Raw genomic sequence first — 21,405 nt, 5'->3', positions numbered from 1 at the left:
TAAACTAATTTCCTTTTTAAACTTAATCTGAGTTAATAGGGAAGTTATGGTGTAACCATAATGCAAAATCTCCCCCCCTCATTTATTCCTTTTTTTCACTGATTTAATTTTGGCACTGGCCTGAGACCCTGGAGCAACCAAGTACTTTATTTGTCACTTTGGACTAGTTCGGGAGGCAACAGAGAAATGGAAATTCTTTTCCTGAAAAACTTGTCCACGAGCTTCCCCAGCGACACAGAGTGCCACCTCCCACGTGTGCTAGGTCCCCCCGCAGGACACTCATCCCAGCAGAACTCAGCGGTGTCAAACTCACCCCGCAAACGGCCCCGAATGACATTTTTAGAGAGGCTGTGTTATCTGAGACTACAAAATTAGCACCATATAACAGCCTTGGTCTGCAGGATGGTTCCTGCCAATGTCAATGGCGGTGCTGCAGGAGATCAAAGGAAAAGCACAGTCCTTCAGCGACGGCAAATGTTTGGGCTGGTGGGAGAGCGTGGGGGCAGCACAGCAAGCCAGCAGCAATCCCTGCCCTGGGCAGAAGAAGCCCCACTGAACCCCAAAAAAGCACCAGAGCAAAAAATTATTCCCGTGATTTGCTTAAATCAGGCAACTCGCGCAATTCTTCAGGAATATTCAGGAGTCATTTAGCTGAAAATTCAGCACTAAAAGCGTTGTCCTCCCGCCAAAGAGTTAACAGCCCTGGGAGCGAAGCAGAGGCCTCGCTCTTGCTACGGGATTTCTCCCAGTGACACCATGTTCCCACTTGGAGACAAGTTTCTTTGTTTGCTTTTCCCCAGTTATATAAGGGACATAAATTTTTGTTGCAGAGAGAACTCCAGGCAATCTGCATCTCCCTCAGTCTGCATCTCCCTCCAAGGCTTCTCACTCTGTTTCGGCTTGAACTCTACTGCTGTTGCTGCAGTTTTTCAGCTCCTGCCTGCGTCTGCACCAAGCCCTCTCCCCTGCCCCAGGAAGCAAAAGCCTGCTGGAAATTCGACTCCCCATCGGGTCTAATCCCACGAGAGCAGCCAAAGCACTTTGCCATCCTCCCACACCCAGCCCACGGCATTGTGAAGGTGAAGACATGAGCACGGACAAGCTACAAAACCTTGGGCCGGCACAAAGACGTGTCCAGAGACGCTCCCCTGTGCAAGAGCGTCTCAGTGGAGAGCAGGCTGCTGCTTTGCAGCTCGACTCTTTTCCAACTGGACTCTTCCAGCCCCTGTCTTTGCTCTCCCAGCAGGTCCCTGATCCCCAGCCCCATCACTCAGCACTGAAGGAGCGAGCCAGGGGAGGCTGTGCCGGGAATTTCACAGCGCTGGGGCAAGGGCTGGGTGCTCTTGGCCGGCCAGCGCCGCATTGCACACATACCAGCAAACCTCAGACCGGCAGCCCCGGAAGGGCAACAGGCAGCCAGCAGCAGCTCCCAGGCCAGCGAGGAAGCCTTAACCCCTTCTTTGCTATGGCCAAGAGGCTCCTCGAGAGCCCAGAGACAATGGGAAGAGAGGAATCCACCCTAAGGCCAAGCATCTAAATGCAGCACCCGTCCCTCCCTAAGAAAAAAAAAAAAAAATCACAGCAATACCCTAAAAAATCCTTGGGAACACAGCCCTTCTCTTCCCCTTCCCATGGCCTGATGGAGAGGCAGGGGACCATCCTCAGTGCTGGCCAAAAGCCACCAGAGCTCCCAGCAGCCAGCACAGCCCCAGGCGCCGTGGAGTCAGATGTCCCCTGCCATTCACAGCCCCACACCCTGGACAATGGTCTCAGCAGGGTCCCGTGGGGGACCCCGGGACAGCCACAGCCTGACCAGGTTTATTCTGCACCCCAGGGAGGGGGCACGTTGAGTCCTTCCATTCACAGCCTTTGAAATCACGGTGGTGAGGAGGGTTTCTCATCAGCATCGGCAAAGGAGAAACCCCTCAGGGTGAGGTTTGGATCCCAGGTCCCTCAGTGTGGATCCCCCCACGACTCAGAGGCAGGACTTGCACACGGGCACTTGCACCCATCGAGAGCCAGCTGGCAGCCTTGGGGTGCCCTGAGAAAGCTCAGCTGTCCTGTCTCTCCCCAGCCCCTTTCTCAGCCTGGTTTCTCTTGATCTCCTGATCTCTTGACCCCCCCGAGAGATCTGGGCTCTGTTCTCCCACACAAGGCACAGCCGGCACATCAGTCCCTGAGAGCTGGGGCAGGAGGAGGTGGCACATCACCTCCAGAGCCAGTACCAGCACATTCATCTCTGAGAAAACAGCAACCGGGTGTTACATCAGCCCATGAAAAAGGACAAAAAATGCCTGTGCCACTCCACTTGAAATCAGCTTGGTCTGAGCAGTCTCTACACAGAGTCGCCACAGCTTAAAAATCACATTTATGGATCACAACAATACAGCAAACACTTTTCCTTTTTTTTTATAGGCAGAGCCCTTCCCAGCACAGGTAGGATCACTGAAACCCAGGGCTGAGCCTGTGGCTTTGGCAAGCAGAGAGAGCAGCTCAGGGGCAGGGGGTGTCAGCCAGCCCCAGGCCAGGCTGCCCTCCCAGCAGAGATGGGATCTCCCACGCCGATACTCAGCTCTGCTCAGCTCCAGCTCCAGCCCGATCAGATCAAGCCCAACAGGATTAACCACATATCGCAGCGCCAGCGGAAGGCAGATTTACCATTTAAAAAGAAACACACACACACCAAATCCATGTTGAAGGAGCTGCCTTGGTTCAAGAGGCGTTTCCAAATTTAGGTTTGCTAAAATTGAGATTTTGTATTTTTAATAAAATAGAATTAGACCCTTCATAATAAATTAATAATCAAAAGCCCACAGAAATGTTTCCATAAACGAAGTTTTTTAATTCCAAAGGAAACCATTTGTTTAAAAGAAGCAAGTGTTCCCCTGCAGAGCTGGAACTTCAGTAATTGCAGCATGATGATAGAAAATGGGGCTGGATAGCAAAAATAACTTAAAACTATTCTAAATAACCATGAAGCTGAGTCATCTGTTTCAAAGTCCAAGTGGAGCTATCCCAGTGACAGGGCCCACAGAAAATGCTAAGGTGCATAGTTAAAAGGGGAGGGGAGAAACAAAAACAAACAGCAAAAATAGTCCAAATTCCTTCAGATACTATTTGTGACAAAAGATGAAAGCTGGGATTTTCAACCTCTTTCCAGCACCTCAGCTGCAGTGAAGCTCAGGGTTTCATCACACCAGGCACCCCTAACACAGTGATATTGTGCGTGTACAACCAACACCAAATACTGGAACTTAGTCTTCCTCTAAAACAAGTCTAGGAAAAGTAAAGACACCCTCTCCCCAGCTGGTATCAACTCGTGTAGCCCCACAAAGAACAGGGGAAGGAAAGGCCAAACCCTGATCCCTCAGTCTTTTGTGCTCCAGCCTCACTCGTACACACTGCTATCACATTACAAAATGTGTAAGTTGCTGTATGAATGGCAAGGTGCCACCGGCATAAATACATTCGTATCTGGACAAAGGATCAGCCTGCACATCAGGATCTTCATTAAAAATGGGTCTGTAAGCACTTCCCCTCATTCTTTTGATTCATTTCCACAAAAACAAAGATGTAGCATTGCGTCAAAGCCGCAAGGACGCCCAACACGAGACTGGACCGAGAGCTTGGTGCTTCAGACCAAGCCAGCTGCACTTCCACAGCGCTCCAGCTTTCCCAGGCTTGTCAAGGCACAGGTTTAAAGCACTGGAATGTGATCCTGGTAGCTAGTTTGATCTAATGATGGGTACATCTAGCAATGGGTACCTCCAGAGCACTGCCTGGCACAGCTGCAGCAAGGCCAGGGGTAGAGCACGTACTCACTCCAAGAGGGACAGAGCTCAGTAAACCTGGTCTTAACCAACACACCCAGTCCTTAGTCTGCTACTCAGACTAATTTAAAGCTAGTTCAGGCAGATATGGGCACACCAGACCAAAGGATTTCCCCACACTGAATTGACAGCCTGGCATTTAAAAGTCAACTGGAAGGTGCCCCAGACCAGTGCACCGTGAACAGCAGTTTCCAGAGATGCATCATGAGCTGTTCATCCCTCTGCATGTGAGCAGCCATGGAGAGAACATAGCAGGAGCCTCCTCTGCTGTCCCCCCACGCCCCAAGGCACTGTCTTGTGGCTGGGGCTCCAGGGACAATTAAATTCCCACAGGACTTCACAAACAATTGACAAAAGCAGGAACCCAGGAAGGAGGTGACAAAATGATGGTAAAGCCTGTGGGAACAAGCAGCCCATTACAACAGAGGGACAAGTGACAGGGACAAACCTTTCCTCATGCATGCTCAACAAAGGCATGCTGGAAAGCTGGTGGTCATTCCCACTGTCAGCACCTCCCTCTCCAAAAACTGTTCCAAACTTCCCTTCTCCTGCAAAAGATCCGACTGCCCTAAATTCCACCTTGTGCTGCTGTAATGAGGGAAGGGCTCTTGCTTGCTGCTTACTGATGAGGAACCAACATCCAAAGAAAAGAGCATGGATTGAAGGCAGTCAGGGAGAGGGAGAAGGGAGAGGCCTTAGCTTTTATCAGGCCAACTGACAGAGCCGGAAAAACAAGAGGCTGAATTTTGGGCACAACTGGCTTCCTTCAAGGTCTGTCTCCTGCACGCAGGGGAAGCTTCTAGTTCAGACAGGGTGTTCCAGGTTTTTTTTTTCCTAGGCTGCACCCTGAGTTAAAAACACCACTGGCTGAAGGGCTGGAAAAAACAGTGAGTTCAAACAGGAAGGCATCTAGGAGGGGGATTTCCAAAAAGGGGGGGAAGAAACCATCAAAGCAAGATTTCCAAGGAGTTTGGTGCTCTTTGGGAAGGAAAAGTTTTCCAAGATCTGACTCCAGGACAACTCTAAGACAATGATATTGTCAATGGGTGAAGCTGCCTCAGTTCCCCCATTCCTCCAACACGGTAGGCAGAGGACAGCTGGATTTCAGAACAAAGGACAATGGCAGATCTGAACCTCATGTCCCTTTTACACCACACTCTTATTTGAAGAAGTCACGAAGCAAAACTTCCCCTAAGCTAATGTACATTTATATTAACTCTTTTTTGTCAGCAGATAAAGGCAAGAAAGGGACTCAACAAACCGAGAGCCAAACCTTGCACCTTGATCAACACAATTTGATCAGGAAGTCTGTGGGCTTTATCCCAGGTCATTGCTGAAGCACAAGTACCTTCCATAAGATGCCACAGCATCCTCCAGGCTTTGTGCAGTCTCTAACAGTGCTGCCTTTGGGGACAAGATACCTGCTGGCCGGGGGATGAAGGTCCCTTTTGGATGAAAGAGCAAAAGGATGAGTTGTGCCCTAGCGATAAGGACTGTGTAGATTTGCCCAGACTCACCCAGAAGACTGCTCCCTCTCATGCCTAAAGTACATCCTAGGATGTCACCAATTCACAGGTCTTCTTGCAGCCTCCAAGGTGCTTATCCTTTGACCACCCCAAGAAATGAGGCAGCACTTATCTGTGTTTCACAGATGGGTCACTAGAGGCAGAGAGACAAAGCCCCAGCTTCCCTCTGCATAAACTCCTCAAAGCACCAGGTTTGAGGATTTCATGGTGTTCAGGCACCTGAACCTCGGGCCAGTGTCACACAGAGCAAAGAACCAACTTCAAAATCTCAGAATTTGGGCCAAGAGCCCTGACCACTGGCCACCCTTGCCACATCCCTGCCAGCTGCGACTGCTCTCCCAGGTTTCATCCCAGCCTTCATGCTCTGCAGTGTCTCAGAGGAGCTGCCTGTGCTGCTGACAGAACAAAACTCAGCCTTTGATGCCATTGGCACTTCCTCCATTAGTTGCTTTGAAGATTAGGGCCAGAACCTTAAATTGGATTCAGAAGCTGATGGGGAGCCAACAGAGCAGCTTGAGCTCCCCGTGGCCCAGCCCTTTGGGGAGGTGAGTGGTCGTGCTCTGCACCAGCTGGTCCCACCACACTGTTTCTACTTTCAGCTTCTGCTACACAGCACAGAAGCACAACCAGAGTGAGCCAAGCAATGGCTTCGATACAGTGGACAAGATTGTCCCCAAGCTAGAGGGAAGAAGGCAGCATTTTTGGAAACAAGCATTGCCTGGCCAACAAAGAGGCAAAGAGGCTGGAAAAACTGGGATTCTCCAAACCACATCCACAGTTCAAGGCAGCATGATGACAACAGAAGGCAAAGTGTCACTGCAGGCTTCAAAGCCGTGTGTTTTCCAGCCTACTTCCCCTCCATCCTCAGCTTGACTCAGCTGCTCATACCTGCATCCCACAGCAGCAGCAGCACTAGTGGTTGTGCCAGCTGGGAATGAGAAATATATCCATGGCATCTCCATCTTTCCTCCTTTAAGGAGTCTCCCTCCTCCCATCACACATCCCCAGACTGCTCCTGCCCTACAGTGCTGTCTGACCTGGGGATGATGGGACGCAGCAAGAGAGGGGAAGCAGGTAACATGGAACCCAAAAGCATCAGGAACATCGATGGGAGCTCAGAGTGGGAGCATTGCAAGCATGGTTTTCATTGCTCTGGGTGTTTTTCACCGGATCAGTTCTGCACTCACCGTGTTAGGCACCGCACACCCACAAACATGCACAAAAGAACCATCTTTGCTCTAATCTGTACAATTTCAGCACTGAATGATGCCTGCAGGGTTCTGCACACAGAGCTTAGGCTCTAGGCACTCAACAAAACCTCCATCCCCCCAACCACATCCCCTCCCTGGCCCTCCATGGAGCAGCATGGCTGCATTTTACCTGCACCCACCACTCAACCCTTCAGCATCCCCTAGGACAGATCCCTTTGCCCAAATTCCTTCAACCCATTTGGAGACTGCCAGCTCAAAGGATGCTAAGAAAGGAGGCACATGGACCACAAAAAGCCACAGCTCCTCTTCCCAGTCAAGTTGAATCCCCAATCGGGGGAGACATCCACGCATGCCAAACTTGCTTCCAAAGCATCTCCCTCCTCCAGGAGCCAGGGCACAGGGGCAGCAAGACACTGTGTGCCATGAAGTGACACACACTGAAGTAACATGTGGCTCAGCCACAGCGACTCGATTAATTTAAGTTAATTTCCTGCAGTTCTGTCTTAGTTTTCCAGCAGATTCAGGACTTAAAGGTTAAAGCGTAACCTTGTCTCGGTAGCTTGCTATTCGCTCCATGCAAATGTCTACCTACAGCCTGGTAATTACATGCATTTCCACAGAGCCAATCCGCCGTCAGCCTGACAGATACTGATCTTCCCGTTTTATTTTTAGCTCTGTGCTTCCCCCTCTAGATGCAAAAAAAAATTCTGTTTGTTCCATCTTTTGCTGCAGCCTCTTTTTTCCCTGGCTCACCAGCCAGCTCCCGGCTGAGCCGGGCTGGAGCAGGGAGCAGCACGGGGCGGCAGATTGGGCAGGCTCTGGGCTCCTGCTGGGTGTCCTGAACGGGTACCCCCCACGGTGACACTGGGCAGCCACCTCCTTTGGGGTCGCCCAGGGAATTTGTCAGCCCTGGCAGCGAAGGGTGTTTAAATAGGAAAGTGAACTGAGACATAAAGAGCGACGCACTCCTTTGTAGGGGAGCTGGACACTTTCTCCCGGGGACGTTTTCAGGTCACATACACCCAGCCAAGAGAAAAGGGACCAAATCTGGCAAAATTCAGCCACGTGCTAGTGGCTCTGCAAGTCCAGGATTTATCACCTCACAGAGGTGGGTGGCTTCCCCAGCTGTCCACCCACACAGGGCCACCCAGAAAGAGGAGACAACGCCAGGAACCCAGGCACTGCAGGCAGGTCACCCATGCAGAGACAAAGCTCATTTTTTGATGTTTCCAACCCATAAAATGGGCACACATGAGACTGAGTGTGTCTGGTGCCACTGAGGCCAACATGCTGTTGTCCTCCATGAGCTGCTCCCATGGCTTCAGGGAGAAGGCAAGGTGTACAAATCACTGAAAATTGTTGTCCTACAGAATTTTAGCCCCATGGGGCAGCCCCTCATCAAAGAGCAGCCCAAAAGGCTGATTGTAAATTATGAGAATTGGAAGAAACAGGGATCAGGTGGTTCTTCTCTGACTTTCCTTTTGGAAGGAGTCTGGGAGTGTGGATGGGTTGGGCTTTGAGGGGTGAGGTCTGCATGCCTCTCTCCCACCCTCTCTGTCTCAAATGCATATTTTCAACTTAAACCAGAACAGATTCCCACAAACTCTAGTCATGTGACGGGGAAGGAAAGGCACTGAGGCTCAGAAGTGACGTGTGAGGAAAGCTCTGGCTGTTGGCATTCCAGCACAGAGGGCAAAGCCACCTAGGCCAGCGTTGGCTGTGGGACACAGGGCGCAGCTCAGGGACATTGAGAGGGTGAAAAGTGTCTGCACAGAGAAGAGAAAGGAAATCTGCACGCAGGGAAGCCACGTTAAAAAATGCATTAGGATTTTTTCTAGACTAAATAGCTGAAGAGAAAGAGGAAAGAGGAACATGGATGGGATAAAGAAGAGGGAAGGGCTGAGTGTGGAATTGCAACCTCTGTGAGACTCCAGTAAAAGCCAGCAGAGCTGGAGCTGATGCATCTCCCCAACACTGTGGACACTTCTCTAGTGTTCACTCCTTCATTGACTACACGATCTCCAGCCTCAGCCACATGGGAATCATAATTGTGTCTCATACCTGCAGAGAAAGGATTGCTTGTCTTGCTGTTGTTCCAACAAAATCATTAAAAAAAACAATCAAGAAATTATGATTTTACATTTCCAGGGGAATCTCTTCAAACCCCACCAGCAATTCCCCTCCTTCATATTTTGTAATAAATAAAGCACATAACACTCAGAAGCTGCTTATCCAGCATTCTTCAACAGGTGACTTTGGGCAGTTAGTAGGAACACAGATTTTAGAGAGATCTGGGCTGCACTGTCCCAGTTTTTCTTCTCTCACAGTTCCTAACCTGGAGGTCAATCTAATTCGTGACCAGGAAAGCAGGAGCCATCCCAGCACCTGGAGTGGGCACTGGATGAGACCATGGGACAACAAAGCAGGGGGAAGGTCCTTAACTCCATTACAGAGCTGAGAAAGCCAAGGAACAGAGATTTTGTTATTTACTTAACAGCCCACAAGCCAGGAATCAAACTCAGATCCCCAAATCCCATCCTTCTGCGCCAAAATAAACAAATAAACCAACCACCCAACCTGCCTCCCATCGAGGAGGAGTTGGGGAACTCCAAGGGAGCTTTCCCACCCTCCACACAGCTGCAAGCCCTGGCTGAGCTCCACGAGAACCAGTTCCTCTCATGACAACAAGTTTGGCCAAAGGAATTCAAGGCAATTCAATGAGAAAAGGCTGGAGCAAACCTACCCCTTCACCACAGTCCTGCAAAACACCTCTAAATCTGAGAGCTTCTCATGGCTGTGTCTAAAACAACTCAAAGCTGGCACTGCCAGCCTGTTGTTCAAGAGCTGCTCTCTTGCTGCTGCCTCATTTGCTGGGTTTTTAACCACTATTCAGTCTCCACTTTCCTTTGTGTGATTCAATCCTACCACTCCCACCTTCACTTGACATTTTAAAGGCTGGGTACCCCCAAGCCTCTTTCTTTGCATTTACACCCTTCTTTTATAAAGAACAGCTACAGTCTCTGCCATCCATCATTTCACCAAGGACTGCACCCAGGGCTGCAGTTGTTCTCCTGCATCCTGGACACTCCTGCTCCATGTCATTGCAGTGCTTTACTCCAAATCCCTTCCCAGTGGGTTTACACTTGGATGTCATTGCAGAGCCCAGACTTGGGCACTGGAAAAGTGCTGTGAACACAAGCAAGAGAGAAGGAACCAGGGTAGAGTCTCCAGGGCTGTCTGACATGTGGCCTCAGCATCTGTTGCCCCAAAAATATCAAAAGGCAGATCTTGCACTTACACAAGATGTACACAACAGAAGGCTTTAGCCTTCCTGAGACCACAGTCAACTTCAGAGCTGGGTCCCCAAGAACAACATTTAGACCAGTACTCTCCAGTCCTGGGGTGATATTTATTCCAAACCTCCTTCAGCTGTTCTGCAAGAAGCTCTTTCCCTCTGGATCTCTGTTGCAGTTACATCCACTTGGCATTTTCCAGGTGGCATGGTTATTTCTGCCCTCCTAGAGCAAACCTTCCCAGCCTTTCCCTTTCCTCCTCGACTTCACTGCCTTTCTGCATCTAATGAAAACTTTCACTATGATGTAGGAGAGGGATGTAAACAGTGACCTGGACCATCCTGAAAAAAAGCCCAGGATGGAGGATGTGACCTTCAAATGGGTGCTGGGTTCTCCCATCATTCAATCTATATCTGGTCACCTACATCTTTCACTTGCAGGAACTCACTGCAGCGTTTCAACCCATGGCTCTGTGTCTCCAGTGAGATGTTTGGAGGCCCTGGACAGAACCAGCCATGGAGTGTTGTGTTCATTAAGTTCCCTTGGGCTGCTCTGACCCCCAATAAGCCCTTCATGTGCCATGCCATGCTCCTTCCCACAGCCCTGACACCTTCAACAGCACCAGCTCAGACAACACAGGAGCAAATTTTCAACTTCAGGTGCACTGCTGGAAGTGTTAAACACCGACTTTCTCCTCCTGCCAACCCTGCTCCTTCGCTAGAGAATTCTGCCACGTGGACAGATGGAAAGTGCCTGATCCAATGTATATTTCTCCCTTCATCCCCCTTGCCCCAGGCTTTCCTACCCCATCCCACATTTCTCCTATGTCCTAGGTGAGAGGTGAGCTCCCATCCCACAGCAGGGACATCTCTGACCTGTCAGCACAACATTCCAGTGACAGCTACACAGACTCAACATCAGCCTTTCCTCTGACTTCAACAGGCACTGGCTTCACTCCCCTATTCCTCATGGCCTCTCTATTTCCTCATGGGCTGCTCTTCTGTTTGGGAGCCCTTGATTGTATCTGACAAGGTCTCCTAATTGTCTCCACTGATTTTACCAGAGACTGATTTTAAAAGCAGCTCAGTAACTTAGTCACTTCAATATCATTGCTGAATTCAGCTCCCTCATTTATTAATGGGCCTACTTTTGCTCTTTCTCCCCTGATATGGTTCCAAAATCCCTTTTTATTTCTCTTAACCCCTTTGGCTAACATTAACAAGCAACAACTCAGTAATATTTGATATTATATGTGTATAAATAAAAGCAGGAAAAGATCTTATTCACTCCTGTTATAGCTACTAAAGCAGGCCTAGGGCTCTGGAATAGCAGCTTTACTGCATACGTTAAATATCTCCATTACTCTATTAATGCACAGTGTTGGAATTTTATTGGATAGTTTGGGTTATTTACCTTATAAAGTAACATGGGCATCCAAACCATGAAAAGAGGGTATTTTAGTACCTTCTCCTTAGGTCTGCATCTCCCCAGTCCAATGATCACAAGACCACAAAAATAAACCCCCATGTGCTACATGTTCTTTCTTCTACAAGAGGTGGGGAGGAAGGGGAAGACCAGCAGTAATCCGGGCACCACCCCATCCCATGTTTTTACTCAGGAGAAGTTTAAAAACAGCAATCCCAGCCTGCTTTTATGGCCATGGTGACTTGGCCAGCAAGTGTAAAGCACCATTCATCCAGCTAGAAAGAGGTCTTGGGGTACCCTTTCTTCACAGCACAAATCCAGGGGTGACAGGAAAGAAAAACCCAAACAACTAAAACAAAAAAAAAAAAAACCCACAGAAATAGTTTTCAAGGGGAAATTTTTCATCTTTGATATTTCATTGACTTCAAATAATCCCCAAAACTATCAGTAAAATTGCAATAACCAGAACTCCTTAGCAATGTGCCCAAAAGCTCCCCTTCCAAAAGTCTTTGAAAGAATTAAAATAATCTGGATAAATCAACTTAGCCCCGATGGGAGGCTTCCTAACCCTGCAGGCTGGACTTTTATTCTCGGCCTTTAAATTGCTGCCTCAAATTTTTCACAACATGGGCACCCAAAGACTCTTGCTGTTTCCCCACAGAGAGATGACCAGTGAAACACAGGATATCACTCCAAAAAGCTGCCCCAGGGTCCTGTCCCCAGATCTCAGTGTTGAAGAAAGGGAGGAAATACTGAGGGAGAGCCAAAAACAGGCACGTGTGACTCAACATCTGCCTCAGTTTCCCCCACTCCAGCCAGTGCTAGCGCCCAAGGGAACAAGAGACAAGAGGGTGGCTGGCATGAGGTGGCTTTCACAAAGCCCTTCCTGGGGGCTGAGGATGCGATGTGGGGATGGGGTGAGCCTGGGGTGGAAGGATGCTCAGCCCCCACCTCTGCCAGGCACCCAACGGCCAGGCAGGGAAGGAGCCGGGTGACACGGCTGCAGGGTGAAATCCTGCCCGGCACCACGGCATTGGGCGATTTGGGGTGAGCTCAGGTCACCCCCAGCAGGGCTGAGGTGATGGGTGACAATGACATCCCTGGCTTAACCCCTGCAAATGCTTCCCACCCACTTTTTTGGAGGCGCAAAACCGGGGAAGCGCAGGCTTTCCGCATCACCCTCTGCCACGCTCCCTTCTTTAAGTGCAGAAATTTCCACCACCACTGCCTATATTTAAACCCAGCCCAGTCCAAGCAGGGACCAGGATCCTCTGGGGTGGGTTTTTTTCCTGGGGGGCTGTGATTTTAGGCAGCGACAGGGAGGCAGAAGCACCTGCTGCCACCGCCCCGGAGCCCGCGGAGGCTGCCCGCAGACCGCAGGCAGCAGAGGAGAGGGAGGGCGGGCGAGCAGGCTCCCCTTGCAAAGTCTGTCCTGTGCTGTCTAATAACACAAGGTGTCATTGTATACCCAAATCAGTGCCTGGAGCTTTATTTATAACAACTGAAACACAAAACCCAGCAGGCCAGAAACGGCAAAGGGAGTGAGAGACCAGGGAGGGCAGGGACGCAGCCGGGCAAAATCTCCCTATTTAGCAGGATTTGCCTTGAGATTTTTCAGGTCGGGTTGAGGCTGGAGGGGGGACTCGGGGGGCCACAGGAGGAGGAAAGAGATGAAAGGGAGGGAAGAGGGGGCTGACAGAGCAGCGATGCCTCCCTGGCTGCGGCAAGGCAACAAGGTTGCCTCTACCGCGGAGCCCTGCGCGGAGCGATGCGGGTGCTTTGCTCGCAGCCCCCCGCCAGCCAGCAAAGGGAGGTGGGGGGAGGCTCCAGCTCCCCTGGGACTCCTGGCTTCTACAGCAATTCTCTTTTAAAAACTATTCCATTCCAGCCAACAACTGGCTCCAGTGGACTCCCTCTTGCATTTTGTCTGCGAACTTGGCAGGAGCCATCCCAAAGGGACTCGCCCAGCCCGGCAGGCAGCGCTCCCAGCGCGTTCCCTCAGGTGCAGCTCCTATCAAACCCAATGCCAGCGGCTTGCACGACCCCGCTCCTACGAGAAGCTGAGCACCCCGAACTCTTGCTGAACTCAGTGGGAGCAGAGGCTGCTCAGCGGCGAAAGGTCCCAACCCTGCACTTACAGCATCGGGAGATGTGCTCTCCTCGGGTGGGTCCAGATGTTATCACCACCGCTGCCACCCCCGGCAGCTTGTTCATCTGCTCCCTTGTGCCGGAGGCTCCCGCTGCCGGCGCAGCGCCGGTGGAACAGCTCTCACACTCTCCTCCCAGGCTCCTGGGCAAAGGCTGGCAGCTCTGCCTAAACCCCCTTTCCCCAGCAGCTGGAAGGAAGCCGCTGCCAGACTTTGTGCTGAAGCAGCTGAGGTGGGAGCATTCATGTCCCATTCTTCTGACTCACCGTGGAGGTGGTAAGCAGCAGCAGGAGGGAAATAATAAACAGCTGGAGGGGGTAAAGGGGGAAGTAACGTCTTAAGGAGTTGCAGCCAGGGATGCCGTTTGGTGCTCACCTCCCCTGCAGATAGATATTTAAATCTCCAGGTGCAAAAGCCACTGAAAGTTCAGGCTGAGTCAGAGCTACAAAATTTGACCCACTAACAGGCAACAGAACAGGCCCCTTAAAAAGAGAAATCTGAATTCTGAGTCTGTCTTGCACCAAGGGCCACTTTGGTCCAGCTTTGCTTCTGCTGAGGACAGTGGGAGCCAAACCATGCTCCCTGCAAAAAAACCAGAGCCAAGCTACAAAAGCAAATTCATAATCCATAAAGGAAAGTGCTCCCATTAACTTGACCAGGACTTTAAAAACCTCCCCTTCCTCCCACTCTATCCCAGTATTGGTCTCAGATGTTTTCCGACTCTTCATCTGAAGAGGGAAAACAAAACAACACCAAACCCACAAGGCGCAGGGGGAAGAGGCTTTCGTGTTCCTTCGCTAGCGAGCGTTCGCCCAGCTGCATCCGCTGCCCTCAGCCCCCCAAAGCCTACCTGCAGAATTACATTTGCAAAACTGTTGCCCAGGAAATGTGCAACTAAAATCTGTGAAATAAGCATGCCTGGAATCAGACGTTCCCAGTGTAGTTAAACGACCGTGCCTTGAAATCTGCCTCCGCGTTTAGCCACGCTGCCATGTACGGAGCTACGAAACAAAACGCTCGGCTTGTTCCACATCCCAGCCTCACCACCGGGACTCTTGTTCCCTGCAAATAGGGAGCCCAAACTCCTTCCCCCCGGAGGGTTTTAGGAGTGTGGCAGCAGGAGGAACTGTGAGGCTGGGGCCCTACCCTGGTGTGCAAAATCAGTCCAAAGGCTCAAAGCGCCGTGCAATGAACTGTAGCCACTCAGGAAATAAAAACTGAGCTGTCTCCAAGCAGAGGAAATACAGAACCAAGACAGTGGAGTTCCCCATCTCTTCCACCACATTTGCCTCTTCACAAGGCAGAGCTGGTGGGAACATGACCCCAACGGCCTTGTTACAGCACAATGAAAACAAGAGCTTTCATGGGGAACAGTGGGACCCTAGGAAAAGTCCACCACAGTCTGTCCTGTGGAGGATGGAGCCTTCAGGGCAAGCAAATCATGTCAGTCCCATATGGAGCATCAAAGGGGAGAAATGTGGGTCCCCTCAGCCCACAATGGCTAGAGACACCATCTCTGGTTATTCCCGAAAAGGTCTCAGAAAGCCTGAGCCTCACTGGAAATTTCTGACAGGTTATTTCAGAAGGGTTTGCCCTACGCAGTAGGAGGGCAGGATTTTTCTTTCTTTTTGAGAAGATTTTTGTAGATGGGAAAACATTTCTCCTTCCCTGCTGGAGTAAACCACAGGACACAGCCTTCCTGTTTGCCTCTTCTCCCAGCAGCAAAAAAGTTTTCACTCCATTTTTCCTTCCTGGGGGACACTGAGCTGCAAAGGCAGGTGGGCAGCAGAAAGGCAGGTCCCCACATAAAACCAAGGCTCCACTGTGGCTCCCAACCCCTCACTCAGAGTCCCCAGCACTGGGGGGAGAACTCAGGGTTGGGAGGCCCCTCTGAGCTCAGCTGCTCCCCAGGTTTCACACAGTACCTACCCCTGCGAGGAGACACCGTGTGACCCAGAGGGTGTTGCCTCCCCAAGACAAATAGGTTGTGTTCAAACCACGACCTCGAGGAATCAGATTAATTACAGTGATGTTGAGCATGACTTTGTCTGCAGGGACAAGTCGTGTTTGACATCACTGCCAGCTGGTTACAGGTCTGGAGGATGAGCGAAACTGGAATGGTCCCTCCCCAGGCTGGTTTATTGGCACATGTTCAGTGACAGGGCAGGTTTTGGGGAGAGCAGCCTGTGTGAAAGCCTCAGCAAGCAAAACCTCACACCAGAGCATCCACAAACTGGGCAGACAGAAGTCACATTGCACTGTCACACTGACACACACAATTTCAAGTGATGGCCAGGTAGAAAGCCAGGATCTTCCAGTGAGCAATGGCCACCAATGGCCAAACCCCATGTTTTACAGAGCATCCAAACAGAAAATTACTTAAATTGTTGTTTTAACACAGAGATCAGGAGTTCTTCTTATGGAAAGGCAACAGGTCTCACACATGAAACAGCACATTACTCAGCCTGATCCATGGGTTTAGCTTGCATGCAAATAGCTGATGTTATTTCTCACTTACTGATGTGTCCTGGCCATGGGAGGATTTCACAGTCAGGCCAGAGTTACAGATGGACCTACAGGCTGGAACAAGCTCTCCCCAAAGGGTCAGAATCTCCCCAGCCACCCTGCCTGCACCACCCTCAGTCCAGGCTGCCCACCTCCTCCTCCCAGGTAAGGCTCTGCTTCAAGAAGTCTAAAACAGTAACAAAAAAACCCCTAAACCCAAGCTGATCTTCGAGGCCAAAAAAGGGCTTTGAAGCAAAGGGGAAGGGGGGGAGGTGGGAAAGGAATCTGAAGTTGCATCACTTGGAAATACCCGAGTGCTTCAGAGATGTATGTACATGTTCAGCTTCCTACTGTTTCTCGAGGAACCTACTTGGGAACAGCAAAGTGACACCAAAAGGATCCCAATGACATTTGCCTGAAACAGATAAAAACAGCCTTGAATTTAATCCAAATGAGCCCCTGTGCCAAATACTCCCTTCTTTGGAGCTGGGCACTTTGAGGTTTGGAACTCCAGGCAGACGAGTAGGGCGAGAGAAGTTTGAAATATAAATCAATCAAGAGCTTTTGCCCTTTACCTGGGCTCGAAACCAATCCAGAGACATTCTCCATTGTATTTCAAACATTTCTCAGAACATGGAACTAAAACTAGGTTTCGTTTCCTTCAACAGAAGTCACCGTGGCTCCTTCATGACAAGGAAAATAGATTGGAGGGAAAATCTTATTTTCAGTAAAGCTTTTGTTCTTTCAGAAAACCAGGCTACTTTCCAGGCAGCTTTCCTGAAGATGGATTCCTGCACCCAGCTCCAAGAGGTTGCTCCTGCTGCCACCCAGGCAGGTGCACTGAAACCCACAGAAAGCACGTGGATGTGTTGCCAGTGTGATCCCGTTCAGGGAACGTGATGCCCTCTGGGGAGGCCAGTTTCAACGTCAAGCCAGGACACACCTCTTACAGGGACCAGTCTGGGTCCAGCTCAGCTAAGGAGACACGAGCCATTCAACCTGCTGGGCCAGGAGCAGACCTGGCCTGTCTTGCCCAGCCCCAGTGATGCAAAACTCTATTCCCTGCTATCCCCTACTCCCAGACGGACCCAGTTCTCCAGGGGCTCCCTTCTGCGAGGAGTAAGGCAGGAGGAGGGGAAATATGAAAACTATGAGCCTGATGCTCCATTTCCAAAGGCCGCCCGTGAGCCACCGATCCAGACTGGGAGTGTCCCGACTCGACGCCTGCAGCCTCGGGAAGAGGATCCTCAGTGGGGCCGTTCCCTCTCCCCGGAGCATCCCCCAGCCCCTGCTCCCACGCATTCCCTGGCGAGCTGCCCAGCGCCGCTGCAGCGCCGCTCCCGCCTGCCCGCACGGAATGGTTAACCCGGCAGGAGGGCCAGGTGGCTCAGGTGTTCGTGCCAAGCAGCTCCTGCCTCACCTGCAGCAACTTGTCGAGGGGGAGACGCATCTGCCCTTTCTTGTTTGGCTTAGTCTGCCCGGGGAAAAGGGAGAAAAGGGATTGGGGAAGGGTAAACACAGCTTAGGCAGCTGCAAGTCCCGGCAACCAAAGGGCTGAGCAGGTGATTCAGAGAGCTGGGGGCCTGCAGACACCCTGTTCTCTGCCTCCCACCGACATCTCCGGTGGTGGCAGCAGCCACGGAATTGCTGGCAGGAACATGCTGGCGGATGGGGCCACAGCATCCGTCACTAGCCCAGCAAAGGCAGGACAGGGAGTCTGCACTGCAGGGTCTGGGGTAAATTGCTGCTTCTTGCTCTGCTTCACCACCTCCCAGAGGATCCCAGAGAAGCAAGGCAGAGCGTTGGTACCAACAAAGCATCCAGCACTTCCAGAGATGCTGTAACCTCCCCTTGGGAACATCTACAGTGTTTCCCCTACGGAAACACGGCCATATTATAGCCCGAGACATGACTCCACCTTTCTTGGTGTTACTCTGCCCCATGGGACCACACTACCTCCCTAAGCCTCTCTGCTCAACAGCCTTTGCCACCAATTCGTCCCAACATCAACAGCCTTCTCACCCTTGAAAAAAAGAGACAAATCTCAATCAGGTGGAATCTCATTCCTGCCCTTGTTTCCATCAGCCTTCCCACAACTCAAAGGAAATCATGGTAAATGAAGGAAAAAAAGACTGTTTTGCCCCAGAAGGTGGCTGAAGGTTTTTGGTATGTGAGCTGATGACTGTTGATGTAAGGTTCTTGCACAGTGCCCGGTGGCCTCACAGACACCACCTGGGATGGGGAAAACCCAAGCTGGAGTTGAGCCCCACTGCATCCAGCCCAGGCTTTGCAAGGGCTCCAGGCAGAAAGGCTCAGGACCACAAGTGCTTGGTCCCCATCCAGCTTCATATGCAGGGAGGAAAGAGCCTTTCCAACTGCAACCACCTCACTGGAAAAGCACCCCTAACCTTGCCTGAGACCTGGGAACTTGCCAAGCCAACCAGTCCAGAATATTCTGCCTGGGTGAGTGAGGTCTCAGCCCAGCATAGGGCAGGAATGTGAGAGGCGATGTGAGCACGTGGGACAGGTGAGGGGAAAGGGCTGGACAGTCAGGGAAGGGCAGTGGCTCCCTCAAAATTAGGCCACACTCAGGAGGAGTCATGCAACGTCTCTCCAGGCACAGCTGCCTCTCCCCTCTGCAAGGAGCTGGGCTGGCCCTGAATGAGGAGGAGACTTGCCACCCCTGCAGTCCTGGGAGCTGCTGGCCCCACACACAAGGTGGGCAGGGCCAGGCAGTGTTGCTTTGGGGCAGGAAGAGTCCTCAGTGCAAACCCAGGAGAGCTGCTCAGCTCATGCTCCATCCTTTCTCCATCCAGGGTTACAAACACCCTGGTGCACAGGGCAGGGAGCAGTTTCCTGGCATTACAGGGATTTTTTTTTTTTTTTCAGCTTGCCAGCCCTGGAAACAGACAGAACTCTGCAAACCCTTCCCCTGCCTGCCCTCTCCTCTCTGAGTCAGGGATGGCCATAACCCATTGCAACCCCTCACCTGACAGAGCTGCAGTGCTTAGAGCTGCCCCAGGGAGATGGGAGAGCCAGTCTGACCGGCTCAGGCCTCACTGAGAGCTCCCTGGGCAAGCAGCCTTCCTCACCTGGGAAGCCCAGGGAGACCTGTGCTCCCAGTTACCTCCCAAGCAGGTCAGGACGAGAGCCCTTCATTGCCCAAGCCTTTGGCTTAATTATTTTCATTCCTGTCCCCACACCCTGCCCATAACAGTAGGGATGGAGATGCCTATTACAGCACACGCGTTTCGGAGGCTCTGCCCTGTCTGCCAGCAGTTCAGAGGAGGTGAAGTGGCTGAGCTGGAAAGGGCTTTGCAAGTGCAGCCTGCAAGTTTGAATCCAGTTCGGTAGGCACCATGAGTATTTGGGGCAGGGTTGGTGAAATGGTGAAGCAGGGCTGTCCAAAAAACTCCCATTGATTCCCAAGTGCCATCAACATCACATGTGGTGAGGGCTAAACATGCCTTGAACTTTTAGCCTAACGAGCAGGAGGGGAGTATATAGATACAGGAAGGAAAACTGTGTGTGTAGGGAGGGAAATATCAGGATAAAAGACTCTAAAAGAATTAAATAAGAGGAAAGAAGGGCTGGAAGTAAACAAATGTGGGTAGAATAATCAGGCTCTGGCAGCAGTTAAAACTTCCATGTGTTTAGATCCCCGAATCGATGGTTAGAGATGCTACAACAAATGTCACCTTCATGTAAGCACCAGAACTGCAATTTTCTCATCATCCCTTTTATTTTTTTCCCCCACCCTCCCTATGTTGAAGCCTGTTTGGAGGACAGCCTGTTGGGGGCAACCCCTGTACCCAGAAGACACAGGGTTTTTTCCCTGGGTTCCTTCTCTCCTCCTCTCTGCCTCTCCTGCACACACCAACTCCCTGTCAAGTTTCTGGCTGATCCAGAGGGAGACGTCGGTCCTGCCAGCTCCAGCATCCAACTGCTCTTCCCGGGCCCGGGAGCTGCAGTAACCATAGAAACTGCATCCAACGCGCAGGCTCTGCTGGGGGGGCCGGTAGGATGCTCAGACACATGCACAGACAGGTAGGGACCAGCCAAGGCTCCGCCAAGCCACCCCCAAACGATGCCCAGGTCAGGGAGAGGGTGAGGCAGAGGGGGAACTATGGAGGCTTTTCTCCCAGAGCAGCTCAGAGCAGTGTTGGGAGCGTTTCATCTCCGGCTCAGAGCTGGCTGCAGAGCTGACGGTGCATTTTACGGCGCACGGGGAGATCGGTGAGGTAATTGGGAGGATTCTGTTGCAAAGCTTTGTCTTGGTCTGCCCTGCATTTTATCTGCAGACTGGATGGGTACCCAGGGCTCCTGCTGGCCCAAGAAGTAATCAGTCATTAATCCTTCGGTCCTTTTTGCACCGTGAATATAAACAGGCCAAATCCTATCTCCGGCTGCGCTGGGGAGAGGCTTTATGTTGATGGCTCTGGCAGCAGCACACATGCCTCCAAGGGCAAGATTTGGACCAGCACAGTTAGTTAATGAGCTGATCCAAACATTGCATTAATTTTACACCCTTCCCAACTCAGACATAACTCCTGCTTTCAGCAGCACAACCCAAAGCGGGCTCAAACCACAACCACCTCTTCAGACGTCTCATGTCGAGCCCTTAAATCCATGCATGGGTACAAAGAGGCACAATTTTCAGAGTCACTGGGCACAGCAGATGCTCAGTGTCTATGAGAGCCAGGCAGAGTGACATTTCAGTGACAGGAAAGAGGATCAGAGGGGGTCTGGCGAGGGAAGACGGGGGAAGCGCTCTCTGCAGACACCCACGTGCACTCCATGGGGCAGGAGGTGGCTCTGGCAGCCACAGAGGAACCTGGGACTAGAGACTGGGATGGCACATGAAGATGGGCCAACACATTAGTGGCTTCACCAGCTGTTGATGGCATCTCACATCCCTCTTACCCGCCATGGTTGAGGGCTTTTGGGAGCACCACGACCTCACCATGGGGCTCTTCTCCTCTCTGTCCCTTGTCCCCATTGCCCAGCTCCCCACACCCAGCCATCACGGCAATCAGCAGAATGACCCTCTTGCCCTTGCACCGGGACAGAGGTGCCAGGCTTGCAAGGAAGCCTAAGCACCTACAGGAAGGTGTGGGGTAGGGACAAAAATACCAGCAGTCCTGCCTTTTTAACACCAAAAAACAAATAAAAATAAGGTCACACAACTGCCAAGCTCCCTCCTTCCTTCCCCCTCTCCAAGCCATAAATACTCCACAAAATCCCCACACGCAAACAAGCCGTGGCCTCTGGACAAAGAGGCCCAGCCTCCAAATGGCCACCAGGTGCCTATTTTGGGCTGTAGCTCGGCTGTGGTGGAACAAGCGGGCTCAGCTGTCCTCCCTGTCCGCAGCCCACAGCCCGGCCGGGCCTCACCCCCAGCTCCAGCCCCTCAATGGCCCCATTGTTCGGGGTGGGAGCTCAGCTGCGACGGCCGGGGCAGCCCGTCT

At 51.5% G+C, this 21,405-nt stretch overlaps 1 long non-coding RNA gene across 1 annotated transcript in view; it reads right to left on the bottom strand.

Moving 5' to 3' along the window:
- The window catches only part of LOC120324596, a 73,016-nt gene extending 59,542 nt beyond the window's left edge, over positions 1-13,474 (bottom strand). Inside the window, exon 1 of the long non-coding RNA XR_005566034.1 lies at positions 13,424-13,474. This is a non-coding gene — a long non-coding RNA (uncharacterized LOC120324596). The remainder of the gene's footprint in view (positions 1-13,423) is intronic.
- Between the last annotated feature and the right edge of the window lie 7,931 nt (positions 13,475-21,405).

This window comes from Pipra filicauda, unplaced genomic scaffold (genome assembly GCF_003945595.2).
Source record: "Pipra filicauda isolate LSUMZ 115617 unplaced genomic scaffold, ASM394559v2 scaffold121_size3267253_pilon, whole genome shotgun sequence".
In the NCBI taxonomy this organism is placed as follows: domain Eukaryota; kingdom Metazoa; phylum Chordata; class Aves; order Passeriformes; family Pipridae; genus Pipra; species Pipra filicauda.
This window is presented reverse-complemented; position numbering and strand designations above follow the sequence as displayed.